The 13857-nt window shown below is 37.8% G+C and overlaps 1 long non-coding RNA gene across 5 annotated transcripts in view; it reads left to right on the top strand.

Moving 5' to 3' along the window:
* The window catches only part of LOC122210268, a 54844-nt gene that overhangs the window by 28905 nt on the left and 12082 nt on the right, over positions 1-13857 (top strand). The gene's annotated exons all lie outside the window — the stretch shown is intronic.

Below are 13857 nucleotides of genomic sequence, written 5' to 3' on the forward strand. Positions count from 1 at the left end.
GAATCTTTTTCCATTTTTTTTTGTGTCTTATTCAATTTCTTTCATAAGCTTTCTTTAGTTTTCAGTGTATAGATTTTTCACCTCTTTGGTTAGATTCATTCCTAGGTATTTTATGGGTTTCGGTGCAATTGTAAATGGGATCGATTTCTTGATTTCTGTTGCTTCATTGTTGGTAAATAGGAATACACCCAGTTTCTGTGCATTGATTTTTGTATCCTGCAACTTTGGTGAATTCATGAATCAGTTCTAGAAGTTTATTTGGTGGAATCTTTTGGGTTTTCTATATAGAGTATCGTGTCATCTGTGAGGAGTGAAACTTTGACCTCTTTCTGGCCAATTTGGATGCCTTTTATTTCTTTGTGTTGTCTGCTTGCAGAGGCTAGTACTTCCAATCCTATGTTGAATAACAGTGGCGAGGGTGGACATCCCTGTCTTGTTCCTGACCTTAGGGGGAACGCTCTCAGTTTTTCCCCATTGAGGATGATATTAGTGTTGGGTCATTCATATATGACTTTTATGATCTCGAGGTATGCTCCTTCTATCCCTACTTTCTTGAGGGTTTTTATCAAGAAAGGATGCTTTATTTTGTCAAATGCTTTCTCTGCATCTATTGAGAGGATCATATGGCTCTGTTCTTTCTTTTATTGATGTGATGAGTCACGTTAATTGTTTTGTGGATATTGAACCAGCCCTGCATCCCAGGTATAAATCCCACTTGGTCGTGATGAATAATTTTTTTAATGTATTGTGGGAGCCGGTTGGTTAATATCTTATTGAGGATTTTTGCATCCATGTTCATCAGGGACATTGGTCTATAGTTCTCCTTTTTAGTGGGGTCTCTGGTTTTGGAATCAAGGTAATGCTGGCTTCATAGAAAGAGTTTGGAAGTTTCCTTCAATTTCTATATTTTGGAACAGCTTCAAGAGAATAGGTGTTAACTCTTCCTTAAATGTTTGGTAGAATTCCCCTGGAAAGCCATCTGTCCCTGGACTCTTGTTTTTTGGCAGATTTTTGATTATTAATTTGATTTCTTTACTGGTTATGGGTGTGTTCAAATTTTCTGCTTCTTCCTGTTTCAGTTTTGGTAGCATATATGTTTCTAGGAATTTGTCCATTTCTTCAAATTGTCCATTTTATTGGCATATAATTGCTCATGATATTCTCTTATTATTGTTTGTATTTCTGCTGTCTTGGTTGTGATCTCTCCTCTTTCATTCTTGATTTTATTTATTTGGGTCCTTTCCTTTTTTTTTTTTTTTTTTTTTTTTGATCAAACTGGCTAGTAGTTTATCAATTTTGTTAATTCTTTCAAAGAACCAGCTTCTGGTTTCATTGATCTGCTCTACTGTTTTGTTTTTTGTTTTTTTTTTTTGGTTTCAAAAGCATTAGTTTCTTCTCTAAGCTTTATTATTTCCTGTCTTCTGCTGGTTTGGAGTTTTATTTGCTGTTCTTTTTCTGGCTCTTTAAGGCATAAGTTTAGGTGGTGTATCTCAGATCTTTCTTCCTTCTTTAGGAAGGCTTGGATTGCTATATACTTCCCTCTTATGACTGCCTTTGCTGCGTCCTAGAGGTTTTGGGTTGTGGTGTTACCATTTTCATTGGCTTCCATATACTTTTTAGTTTCCTCTTTAACTTCTTGGTTGACCCATTCATTCTTTAGTCGCATGTTCTTTAGTCTCCAAGTATTTGTTACCTTTCCAAATTATTTCTTGTGGTTGATTTCGAGTTTCATAGCTTTGTGGACTGAAAATATGCACGGCATGATCTTGATCTTTTTGTACTTGCTAAGGGCTGATTTGTATCCCAGTTTGTGGTCTATTCTTGAGAATGTTCCATGTGCACTGGAGAAGAATGTATATTCTGCTGCTTTAGGATGGAATGTTCTGTATATATCTGTTAAGTCCATCTGGTCCAGTATGTCATAGAAAGCCATTGTTTCCTTGTTGATTTTTTGATTAGATGATCTGTCCATTGCTGTGAGTGGGGTGTTGAAGTCTCCTACTATTATAGTATTACTATCAATGAGTTTCTTTATTTTTGTGATTAATTGATTTATATATTTGGGTGTTCTCACATTTGGTGCATAAATGTTTACAATTGTTAGGTCTTCTTGGTGGATAGACCCCTTAATTATGATATAATGCCTTTTTTCATCTCTTGATACAGTATTTCAAAGTCTAGATTGTGTGATATCTGTATGGCTACTCCAGCTTTCTTTTGTTGACCATTAACATGATAGATGGTTCTCCATCCCCTTACTTTCAATCTGAATGTATCTTTAGGTCTAAAGTGTGTGTCTTGTAAACAGCATATAGATGGATCTTGTTTTCTTATCCATTCTGTTACCCTGTGTCTTTTGATTGGAGCATTTAGTCCGTTGAAGTTTAGAGTGAGTACTAACAGATATGAATTTATTGCCATTATGTTGCTTGTAGAGTTGGAGTTTCTGGTGGTGGTCTCTGGTCCTTTCTAACTTTTGTTGCTTTTGGTATTTATTTATTTGTTTGTTTAATTTTATTTATTTATTTATTCATCTTTTCTCCCCTCAGAGAGTCCTCCTTAAAATTTCTTGCAGGGCTAGTTTAGTGGTCACAAACTCCTTTAATTTTTATTTGTCTGGGAAACTTTTTATCTCTCGTTCTATTTTGAATGATAACGTTGCTGGATGAAGAATTCTTGGCTGCATATTTTTCTGATTCAGCACATGGAATATATCCTGCCACTCCTTTCTGGGCTGCCAAGTTTCTGTGGATAAGTCTAATGCAAACCAGAAATCTGTCTTCCCTTGTAGGTTAAGGACTTTTTTTCCCCTTGCTGCTTTCATGATTCTCTCCTTGCCTATTTTGTGAATTTGACTATCATATGCCTTGTTGATGGTCGTTTTTTGTTGAATCTAATGGGAGTCCTCTGTGCTTCCTGGATTTTGATGTCTGTGTCTTTCTCCAGGTTAGGAAAGTTTCCCGCTATGATTTGCTCACATAAGCTTTCTACCCTTATTTCTCTCTCTTTCTTTTCTGGGACCCTTATGAGTCTGATGTTGTTCCTTTTTAATGAGGAAATCAGTGGATTTCTCTAATTCTTAGATCGTGCTCTTTTGCCTTAATCTCCCTCTTTTTTTCTGCTTATTTATTCTTCATAAGTTTGTCCTCTATATTGTTGATTCTCTTTTCTGCCTCACACATCATACATCCACAGCATCCATTTGGGATTGCAGCTCAGTTATAGCATTGTTTATTTCATCCTGACTAGCTTTTATTTCTTTTATCTCCGCAGAAAGGGATTCTAATCTATTTTTGACTCCAGCTAGTATTCTTATTATTGTGATTCTAAATTCTGGTTCAGACATCTTGCTTGTATCTGCGTTGGTTAAGTCCCTGGCTGTGGTTTCTTCCTGCTCTTTCTTTTGGGGTGAGTTCCTTTGTTTTGTCATTTTGAAGGGAGAAAAGTAATTAATGAGGTAGAAAAAAATAAAATTAAAAAAATTAAAATTAAAAAAAATTAAAATTAAAAAATTAAAAACAAACACACACACAAAATTGAATAAATTATGCTAGATCCTAGGTGTGTTTTGGTCTGGGTGTTGAAAGTGGCTTGATAGATTAGAGAAAAAAAGGGGGGAAAAAGGAAATCATTTGAAAATTTGAAAAAATGAATATACTGAAGTAGACTAAAATGAAATGGTGGAAGTAAACTAGAATTTGAAAAAATTTACACAAAAGTAAAAAATGTAGTAGAAAAAAATTAAAGAAAAATATTTTTATTAAAAATTGAAATTAAAATTAATTTTTTCTCTTTTTGTATTCAAGAAAAAGAAAAACGAAAAAGAGAAAAAAAAAGAAAATTGAATAGATGGACCAGCTGACTGAAATTACTTCTGAAATTACGACTGAAATTACTTCGTTTTCCCCTAGAAGCCAAACTATGAAGCGCTTTATAGTCCATAAACTAAGCAGGCGGTGAGACTTGTGTTCTTGAAGAGCGAGGTTGGCCCAGTTGGGTGGGGCTTAGTGTAACAGCTCTGTTCTCCACTAGATGGCGCTGCTAGCCTACTCAGGTGGATTGTTGTGGCGCTTGTAGGTGCGTTTGTGCATGCGCGTGAGTGCTGAAAATGGCGTCACCCAAATACCCAGTGTCTAGTATCAGAACTCTGTTCTCCCCGATCAGCAGTTGTGTACTTGTCCCTTGTTTTTGGCTTCTGTCCACTCCCCACTTCCACACTGTCCATGACCAAGCCCCAGGCAATACCTCTCTCCTGAGTTTTGTCTCATATGCGGCTGTTTTCCCCAGCGCCTTACTTCTGATGGACTGTGGCTGTGACCCATTCTGCCCCTCTGCAGGAGGGTCTCACTGAACAATGGCCAAATGTCGGCTGCACCCAGGAACACTTGCTGGACCCTGCTGCTGCCGGTGCCCCAAGACTGTGGCCTCATGACAGCCTGCCCCAGAAAAAGTTTGTGAGACAGTGTAGCAGCAGCACCTCAGGGATTATGGAAAATCACAGTGCACATCTGGCACCAGGCTTCACCCCCAACGACCTTGTTCCAGCATCAGCGAATGTGGCCGTTCTCTGGGGTCTGCAGGGCCCAGGTGGCCTCACAGCCTCTACCAAATGTCCTTCCATCAGTGGAACTGCTTCTCCCTAGGTGGCCTGAGAATGCCCTGGACCCCACTCTGCTCCTGGGGATTCGCTCTTCCCACCAGAGCACCGACAGGCGTCGAGCTGTGGAGTTGCAAGCTCTGCGCTCCCCCTGTTTACAGTCCTAATGGAATTTAAATCCTCTCCTTTCTCCTTTCTCCCTTTTTAGTTCAGTCCCTGTGGCTGTTTCCAATTTTCCACTTTCTCTCCAGCTGCTTTTGGGGTGGGATGCTTTTGCCGTATTCTCCTCCCCACGGTCTCCATCTTTTCTCCGCATGCAAAAGCAGCTCCCTACCCTCCAAGGCTTCTCTCTCCCCAAGTTCACCTCTCCATGCCACATACCTGCTGAATTCTATGGTTCAGGTTGTGCAGATTGTTGTGTTAATCCTCAGATCAGTTTTCTAGGTGTGCAGGATGGTTTAGTGTTGGTCTGGCTGTATTTAATGGATGCGAGACACACAAAAAACTTCCATGCTATTCCACCATCTTGGCTCTTCCTCCTCTACCAATTACTTATTTAAAAAGAAAGTTTGGGGGAGCTTGGCTTGTTCATTCAGTACAGTATTCAACTCTTGATCTACGGGTTGTGACTGGGCTCCACGTTAGGCATAAAAATTATTTTAAAAAAATAAAAAAAAATACAAAGAAATTTTGGTAGATGGCTTTCTCGGTAGGAAATGCTGATGTTAATATTAAAAGTTTATAAATCAGGTACTTATATTAAATCACCAAGTTCATAATCACATAACAGATGCTTTATGGGTGTGATAAAAATTAACAAAAGGATTTTTTAAGTCTGAAATGCTAGGAGAGAGGACAGAAAAAAAGAGAGTTAAACTTTTGCATGGCTAAGTATAAGATAAGGTGAATGTCTAGAAATAATCCGAAATTATCATTGTAGGGACATGTATAAGAGTCACTGTTAGACCTTCCCTAGAGATTTTGGGATATTAAAAATGATGTCTTATTTAAAAATTTTTAAGATTTTACTTACTTAGTTATTTTATTGTGGCAAAATATATATAACATAATACTTAACATTTTAACCATTTTAGTGGTATAATTCAGTAGCTTCACCATGTTGTGCAACCATCACATAATTTTTCCATTTCCCTAACTTTTTTATCATACCAAGCAGAAACTCTATGTCTATTAAACAATAACTCCCTATTTCCTTCTGCCTGTGGACCCTGGCTTTATTCTACTTTTTGTGTTTATGAATTTGCCTATTTTAAGTAACTCCTGTAAGTGAAATCATACAATGTTTATTGTTACTGGCTTTTTTTACTTAGCATAATGTTTTCAAGGTTCATCCATGATGTAGCATGTATCAGAACTTCATTCTTTCCTATGGATGAATAATATCCCATTATATATACTGTTTTTTAAAAGAAAGTTTATGCTATCAGCCATGCACTATGTTAAATATTTTGTGGACAGTGTCTCATTTAATCCTCACAATGACCAATGGGCTAGGAAATATATTATATCCAGTTATGGGTGAGAACACTGGGGCCTAGAAGTTTAAGTGACCTGTTCCAGTTAGTGGTAGAGAGGGAATCTGAACTAGGTTTATCTATCTCTAGGGTCCACTCAATTAAGCAGTACAGTACGCTACTACATTACTGTTATGTTCTCTCTTGTGTTCATATAGTTTTGAACAGTGAATTTTAAGAAATACATAAAACTTGAGGAAAATGTATAGAGAATGACATTTTAAAATAAACAAAGAATTTAAGGATATTTATGTCCTCCCTCCCAGCAATTAACAAATGGGGAATTTTTCTTCTGAATAGATGAAGGTAGACAGAGAAAGGACTGAAGTTAAATCCTTAAGGCTATCCTTAGTACTAATATTCAACAGATCCTGGAATATTAGAAATAGAGATTTCCCCTTAAAAAACTTTCAAAATGAAAATTTAAGGTGAAAAGAATTACTCTATTTTTTTAAAAGTGGAGGTCACATCGGGGCACCTGGGTGGCTCAGTCGGTTGAGTGTCCGACTTCAGCTCAGGTCATGATGTCATGGTCTGAGTTCGAGCCCCATGTCGGGCTCTGTGCTGACAGCTCAGAGCCTGGAGCCTTGCTTTGGATTCTGTGTCTCCCTCTCTTTCTGCCTCTCCCCCACTCATGCTCTGTCTCTCTCTCTGTCAAAAATAAATAAACATTAATTTTTTTTTAAAAATAGAGGTTACAGAGACTGAAAATATGAATAGTTGCAAATAAGAATTTATATAGATTTATGAATTCTATTAAGAGAAAAATAAATATATTATGGGAGTTCTACCCTAATTTCTTTAGGCTGGTGGCACAGAGGGTAACCATACTGTTCTGCATCACATGCTGTAGCCACACTCTTTATTTTTATGTTTATTTATTTTTGACAGAGAGAGAGAGAGAGACAGAGACCAAGCATGAAGGGGGAGGGGCAGAGAGAGAGGGAGACACAGAATCCGAAGCAGGCTGTAGGCTCTGAGCTGTCAGCACAGAGTCCGACGCGGGGCTCAAACCCACAGACTGCGAGATCATGACCATATCGGAAGTCAGACGCTCAACTGACTGAGCCACCCAGGTGCCTCTGCCATGCCACACTCTTAAAGACAGATATATTGGCTTAAAGGTTATCTTTCACAACTTCCACTTCCAGCAAACTGTTCGTCAATCTGTAATACTTCCAGTGACAGGGAGAACACAATATCATTTCATTACTAGGCTAGTCAGACATGCAGTTTTAAATATTGATACTAAAAGATCTTCCTTCTTTTGCTTTCCAGCCAAGGGTATTATTATTTTTTTTTTCATGAGACTTTGCACAACAAGCCTAATGTTTTTATCCTTATGATAGCCTTCCAACTGTTTGAAGACAGCATCATGTATCCCCTATCCCCCAGCTCGAGATGATTAGCAGCTAGGTATTGAGAAGCCAAGATGCTAAAGAAATAAGCCTGGATTTTGCTCTTAAGATCCTTTTATATGTCAATAGGTTATAAAAGCTCTTAACTATAAAGTAAAAGATTAGTTAATCGGGCTTCATTAAAATTAAGCCCTTTTTGGATCCTGTGAGACAAAGTACCAGAGACATCGCTACAAGCATGAAACCTACAGACATCACAATGACTCTAAACCCATATCTTTCTATAATAACACTGAATGTAAATGGACTAAATGCGCCAACCAAAAGACATAGGGTATCAGAATGGATAAAAAAACAAGACCCATCTATTTGCTGTCAACAAGAGACTCATTTTAGACCTGAGGACACCTTCAGATTGAAAGTGAGGGGATGGAGAACTATCTATCATGCTACTGGAAGTCAAAAGAAAGCTGGACTAGCCATACTTAGATCAGACAAACTAGACTTTAAATTAAAGGCTGTAACAAGAGATGAAGAAGGGCATTATATAACAATTACAGGGTCTATCCATCAGGAAGAGCTAATAATTATAAATGTCTATGCGCCAAATACGGGAGCCCCCAAATACATAAAACTGTTAATCACAAACATAAGCAACCTTATTGATAAGAATGTGGTAATTGCAGGGGACTTTAACACTCCACTTACAGAAATGGATAAATCATCTAGACACACGGTCAAAAAAGAAACAAGGGCCCTGAATGATACATTGGATCAGATGGACTTGACAGATATATTTAGAACTCTGCATCCCAAAGCAACAGAATATACTGTCTTCTTGAGTGCACATGGGACATTCTCCAAGATAGATCACATACTGGGTCACAAAACAGCCCTTCATAAGTATAAATGAATTGAGATCATACCATGCATACATTCAGACCACAATGCTATGAAGCTTGAAATGAACCACAGGAAAGTCTGGAAAACCTCCAAAAGCATGGAGGTTAAAGAACACCCTACTAAATAATGAATGGGTCAACCAGGCAATTAGAGAAGAAATTTAAAAATATATGGAAACAAACAAAAATGAAAATACAACAATCCAAACGCTTTGGGATGCAGCAAAGGCAGTCCTGAGAGGAAAATACATTGCAATCCAGGCCTATCTCAAGAAACAAGAAAAATCCAAATACAAAATCTAACAGCACACCTAAAGGAAATAGAATGAGAACAGCAAAGACACCCCAAACCCAGCAGAAGAAGAGAAATAATAAAGATCAGAGCAGAAATAAAAAATATAGAATCTAAAAAAACTGTAGAGCAGATCAATGAAACCAAGAGTTGGTTTTTTGAAAAAATAAAGAAAATTGATAAACCTCTAGCCAGGCTTCTCAAAAAGAAAAGGGAGATGACCCAAATAGATAAAATCATGAATGAAAATGGAATTACTACAACCAATCCCTCAGAGATACAAGCAATTATCAAGGAATACTATGAAAAATTATATGCCAACAAACTGGACAACCTGGAAGAAATGGACAAATTCCTAAACACCCACACACTTCCAAAACTCAATCAGGAGGAAATAGAAAGCTTGAACAGACCCATAACCAGTGAAGAAATTGAATCAGTCATCAAAAATCTCCCAACAAATAACAGTCCAGGACCAGAGGGCTTCCAAGGGGAATTCTCTCAGACATTTAAAGCAGAGATAATACCTACCCTTCTCAAGCTATTCCAAAAAAGAGAAAGGGAAGGAAAACTTCCAGACTCATTCTATGAAGCCTGTATGACTTTGATTCCTAAACCAGACAGAGACCCAGTAAAAAAAAGAGAACTACAGGCCAATATCCCTGATGAATATGCATGCAAAAATTCTCAATAAGATACTAGCAAATCGAATTCAACAGCATATAAAAAGAATTATTCACCATGATCAAGTAGGATACATTCCTGGGATGCAGAGCTGGTTCAACATTCACAAAGCAATCAACGTGATACATCACATTAATAAAAGAAAAGATATGATCCTGTCAATCGATGCAGAAAAGGCATTTGACAAAATTCAGCATCCTTTCCTAATAAAAACCCTCAAGAAAGTCGGGATAGAAGGAACATACTTAAACATCATAAAAGCCATTTATGAAAAGCCCACACCTAACATCATCCTCAGTGGGGAAAAACTGAGAGCTTTTTCCCTGAGATAGGGAACACGACAGGGATGTCCACTCTCACCACTATTGTTGAACATAGTGTTGGAAGTTCTAGCATCAGCAATCAGACAACAAAAGGAAATTAAAGGCATCAAAATTGGCAAAGATGAAGTTAAGCTTTCACTTTTTGCAGATGACATGATATTATACATGGAAAATCTGATAGACTCCACCAAAAGTCTGCTAGAACTGATAAATGAATTTAACAAAGTTGCAGGATACAAAATCAATGTACAGAAATCAGTTGCATTCTTATACACTAATAAGGAAGCAACAGAAAGACAAATAGAGAAGCTGATCCCATTCCCAGTTGCACCAAGAATCATGAAATACCTAGGGATAAATCTAACCAAACATGTAAAAGATCTGTATGCTGAAAACTATAGAAAGCTGATGAAGGAAATTGAAGAAGCTAAAGAAATGGAAAACCATTCCATGCTCATGGATTGGAAGAATAAATATTGTCAAAATGTCAATACTACCCAAAACTATACATTCAATGCAATCTCAATCAAAATTGCACCAGCATTCTTCTCGAAGCTAGAACAAACAATCCTAAAATTCATATGGAACCACAAAAGTCCCGGAATAGCCAAAGTAATTTTGAAGAAGAAGACCAAAGCAGGAGGCATCACAATCCCAGACTTTAGCCTCTACTACAAAGCTGTCATCATCAAGACAGCATGGTATTGGCACAAAAACAGACACATAGACCAGAGGAATAGAATAGAGACTCCAGAATTGGACCCACAAAAGTATGGCCAACTAATTTTTGACAAAGCAGGAAGGAATATCCCATGGAAAAAAGACAGTCTCTTTAACAAATGGTGCTGGGAGAACTGGACAGCAACATGCAGAAGATTGAAACTAGACCAGTTTCTCACACCATTCACAAAAATAAACTCAAAATGGATAAAGGACCTGAATGTGAGACAGGAAACCATCAAAACCCTAGAGGAGAAAGCAGGAAAAGATGTCTCTGACCTCAGTCGTAGCAATTTCTTACTTGACACATCCCCAAAGGCAAGGGAATTAAAAGCAAAAATGAACTACTGGGACCTCATGAAGATAAAAAGCTTCTACACAGCAAAGGAAACAACCAACAAAACTAAAAGGCAACCAACGGAATGGGAAAAGATATTTGCAAATGACATATCAGACAAAGGGCTAGTATCCAAAATCTATAAAGAGCTCACCAAACTCCACACCTGAAAAACAAATAACCCAGTGAAGAAATGGGCAGAAAACATGAATAGACACTTCTCTAAAGAAGACATCCAGATGGCCAACAGGCACATGAGAAGATGCTCAACGTCACTCCTCATCAAGGAAACACAAATCAAAACCATACTCAGATACCACCTCACGCCAGTCAGAGTGGCCAAAATGAACAAATCAGGAGACTATAGAGGCTGGCGAGGATGGGGAGAAACGGGAACCCTCTTGCACTGTTGGTGGGAATGCAAACTGGTGCAGCCACTCTGGAAAACAGTGTGGAGGTTCCTCAAAAAATTAAAAATATATCTACCCTATGACCCAGCAGTAGCACTGCTAGGAATTTACCCAAGGGACACAGGAGTACTAATGCATAGGGGCACCTGTACCCCAATGTTTATATCAGCACTCTCAACAATAGCCAAATTATGGAAAGAGCCTAAATGTCCATCTACTGATGAATGGATAAAGAAATTGTGGTTTATATACACAATGGAGTACTACGTGGCAATGAGAAAGAATGAAATATCACCCTTTGTAGCATCGTGGATGGAACTGGAGAGTGTTATGCTAAGTGAAATAAACCATACAGAGAAAGACAGATACCATATGTGTTCACTCTTATGTGGATCCTGAGAAACTTAACAGAAACCCATGGGGAGGGGAAGGAAAAAAAAAAAAAAGAGGTTAGAGTGGGAGAGAGCCAAAGCATAAGAGACTGTTAAAAACAGAACAAACTGAGGGTTGATGGGGGGTGGGAGGGAGGGGAGGGTGGGTGATGGGTATTGAGGAGGGCACCTTTTGGGATGAGCACTGGGTGTTGTATGGAAACCAATTTGACAATAAATTTCATATATTGAAAAAAAATAAAATTAAATTAAGCCCTTTTTTCATCAGATATCATTAAGAGGGTGAAGTGTCAAGTCACTGAGGGGAAGAGGGTATTTGCGATATATTATATCTGATGAAAGACTTCCACCAGAATATATGAAGAACTCCTAAAAATCAGTGAGAGAGAGAGAACACATAATCTAGTGGAAGAAAGAGTAGATGAATTTAATAAGTATTTCATGAATGAATACATTGAATTTGCCAGTAAACATATAAAAATGTGCTCAAAATTATTAATCATCAGAAAATGCAACTTAAAACCACAATTAAATACCACTACGTATTCACCAAAATGACTAAAGTTAAAAAAGAAAAAAATTGGTAACACTAAGAATTGTCTTGGATGTGGAACAAGTAGAACTGCCGTATGCTGTTGTTAGTAGAATATAAATTATGAATTGATACTACTGTGAATTGGAAAACCACTCTAATTTCTCCTAAAGCTGAACATATGCAAAACCCATGACCCAAATTTTCTACTCTTGCTACTAGTGATTCCAAAAAGACATTAAAAAACTGTAAACAATGCAACTGTTCATTAGGAATAAAATGGATAAATGTATTAATTTACACCTACAATGGGGTACTATGTAGCAATGAAAATGAATAGACTGCCTTTACATACAACTATATGGATGAACCCCACTAACGTAATTTGTTTTTTTTGGGGGGGGGTTGTGTACACAAAAGAATTTCAATAAAATTTAGTTTGTAATATAGGTCACAAATATAACAAAAACATATCACTTCAGGATTCCAGAGAATGAATTAAGGCCTTTCTTCTTTTTCTGTAAAGATCTGAAGGAAGTCAGTGAGAATTATGCACCTTTATTTTTTTTATTTTTTATTTTTTTCAATATATGAAGTTTATTGTCAAATTGGTTTCCATACAACACCCAGTGCTCATCCCAAAAGGTGCCCTCCTCAATACCCATCACCCACCCTCCCCTCCCTCCCACCCCCCATCAACCCTCAGTTTTTTCTCAGTTTTTAACAGTCTCTTATGCTTTGGCTCTCTCCCACTCTAACCTCTTTTTTTTTCCTTCCCCTCCTCATGGGTTTCTGTTAAGTTTCTCAGGATCCACATAAGAGTGAACACATATGGTATCTGTCTTTCTCTGTATGGCTTATTTCACTTAGCTTAACACTCTCCAGTTCCATCCATGTTGCTACAAAGGGCCATATTTCATTCTTTCTCATTGCCACGTAGTACTCCATTGTGTATATAAATCACAATTTCTTTATCCATTCATCAGTGGATGGACATTTAGGCTCTTTCCATAATTTGGCTATTGTTGAGAGTGCTGCTAGTAACATTGGGGTACAAGTGCCCCTATGCATCAGTACTCCTGTATCCCTTGGGTAAATTCCTAGCAGTGCTACTGCTGGGTCATAGGGTAGGTCTATTTTTAATTTTTTGAGGAACCTCCACACTGTTTTCCAGAGTGGCTGCACCAATTTGCATTCCCACCAACAGTGCAAGACCCACAAACATAATTTAAATGAAAGAGAACACGCTAAAGAGAACATAGTGTAGACTTCCATTTATGTGATGCAGAAGCAAAACAAACCTATGGTGATAGGAATCAGAATAGCAGTTTCTGGGGGTGCCTGGGTAGCTCAGTCAGTTGAGCCTCTGACTCTTGATTTTGGTCCAGGTCATGATCCCAGGGTCGTGGGATCAAGCCTCATGAGGGGCTCCCTGCTGAACGTGAAGCCTGCTTGAGATTCTCTCTTCCCCTCTTCATCTACCCCTCTCCCCCATTTGTGCTCTCTCTCTCTCTCTCAAGATAGATAGATAGATAGATAGATAGATTAGATAGATAGATAGATAGATAGATAGATAGATAGATAGATAGATTCATTCTTTGGAGAGGAGGTAAGATTGAGAGGAGGCAAGAGGGAGGCTTCTGTTTTGCTGGAATGCTCTATTTCTTGATCTGGTGGCAATTACTTGGGGTGTATTCACTTTGTGAAAAGTCATCAAGCTGTAATACATGAATTGTGTACTTTTCTATGTGTATATTAAATTTCAAAAAAAGACA

The sequence above is a fragment of the Panthera leo genome, chromosome A2 (assembly GCF_018350215.1).
Source record: "Panthera leo isolate Ple1 chromosome A2, P.leo_Ple1_pat1.1, whole genome shotgun sequence".
Classification (NCBI taxonomy): domain Eukaryota; kingdom Metazoa; phylum Chordata; class Mammalia; order Carnivora; family Felidae; genus Panthera; species Panthera leo.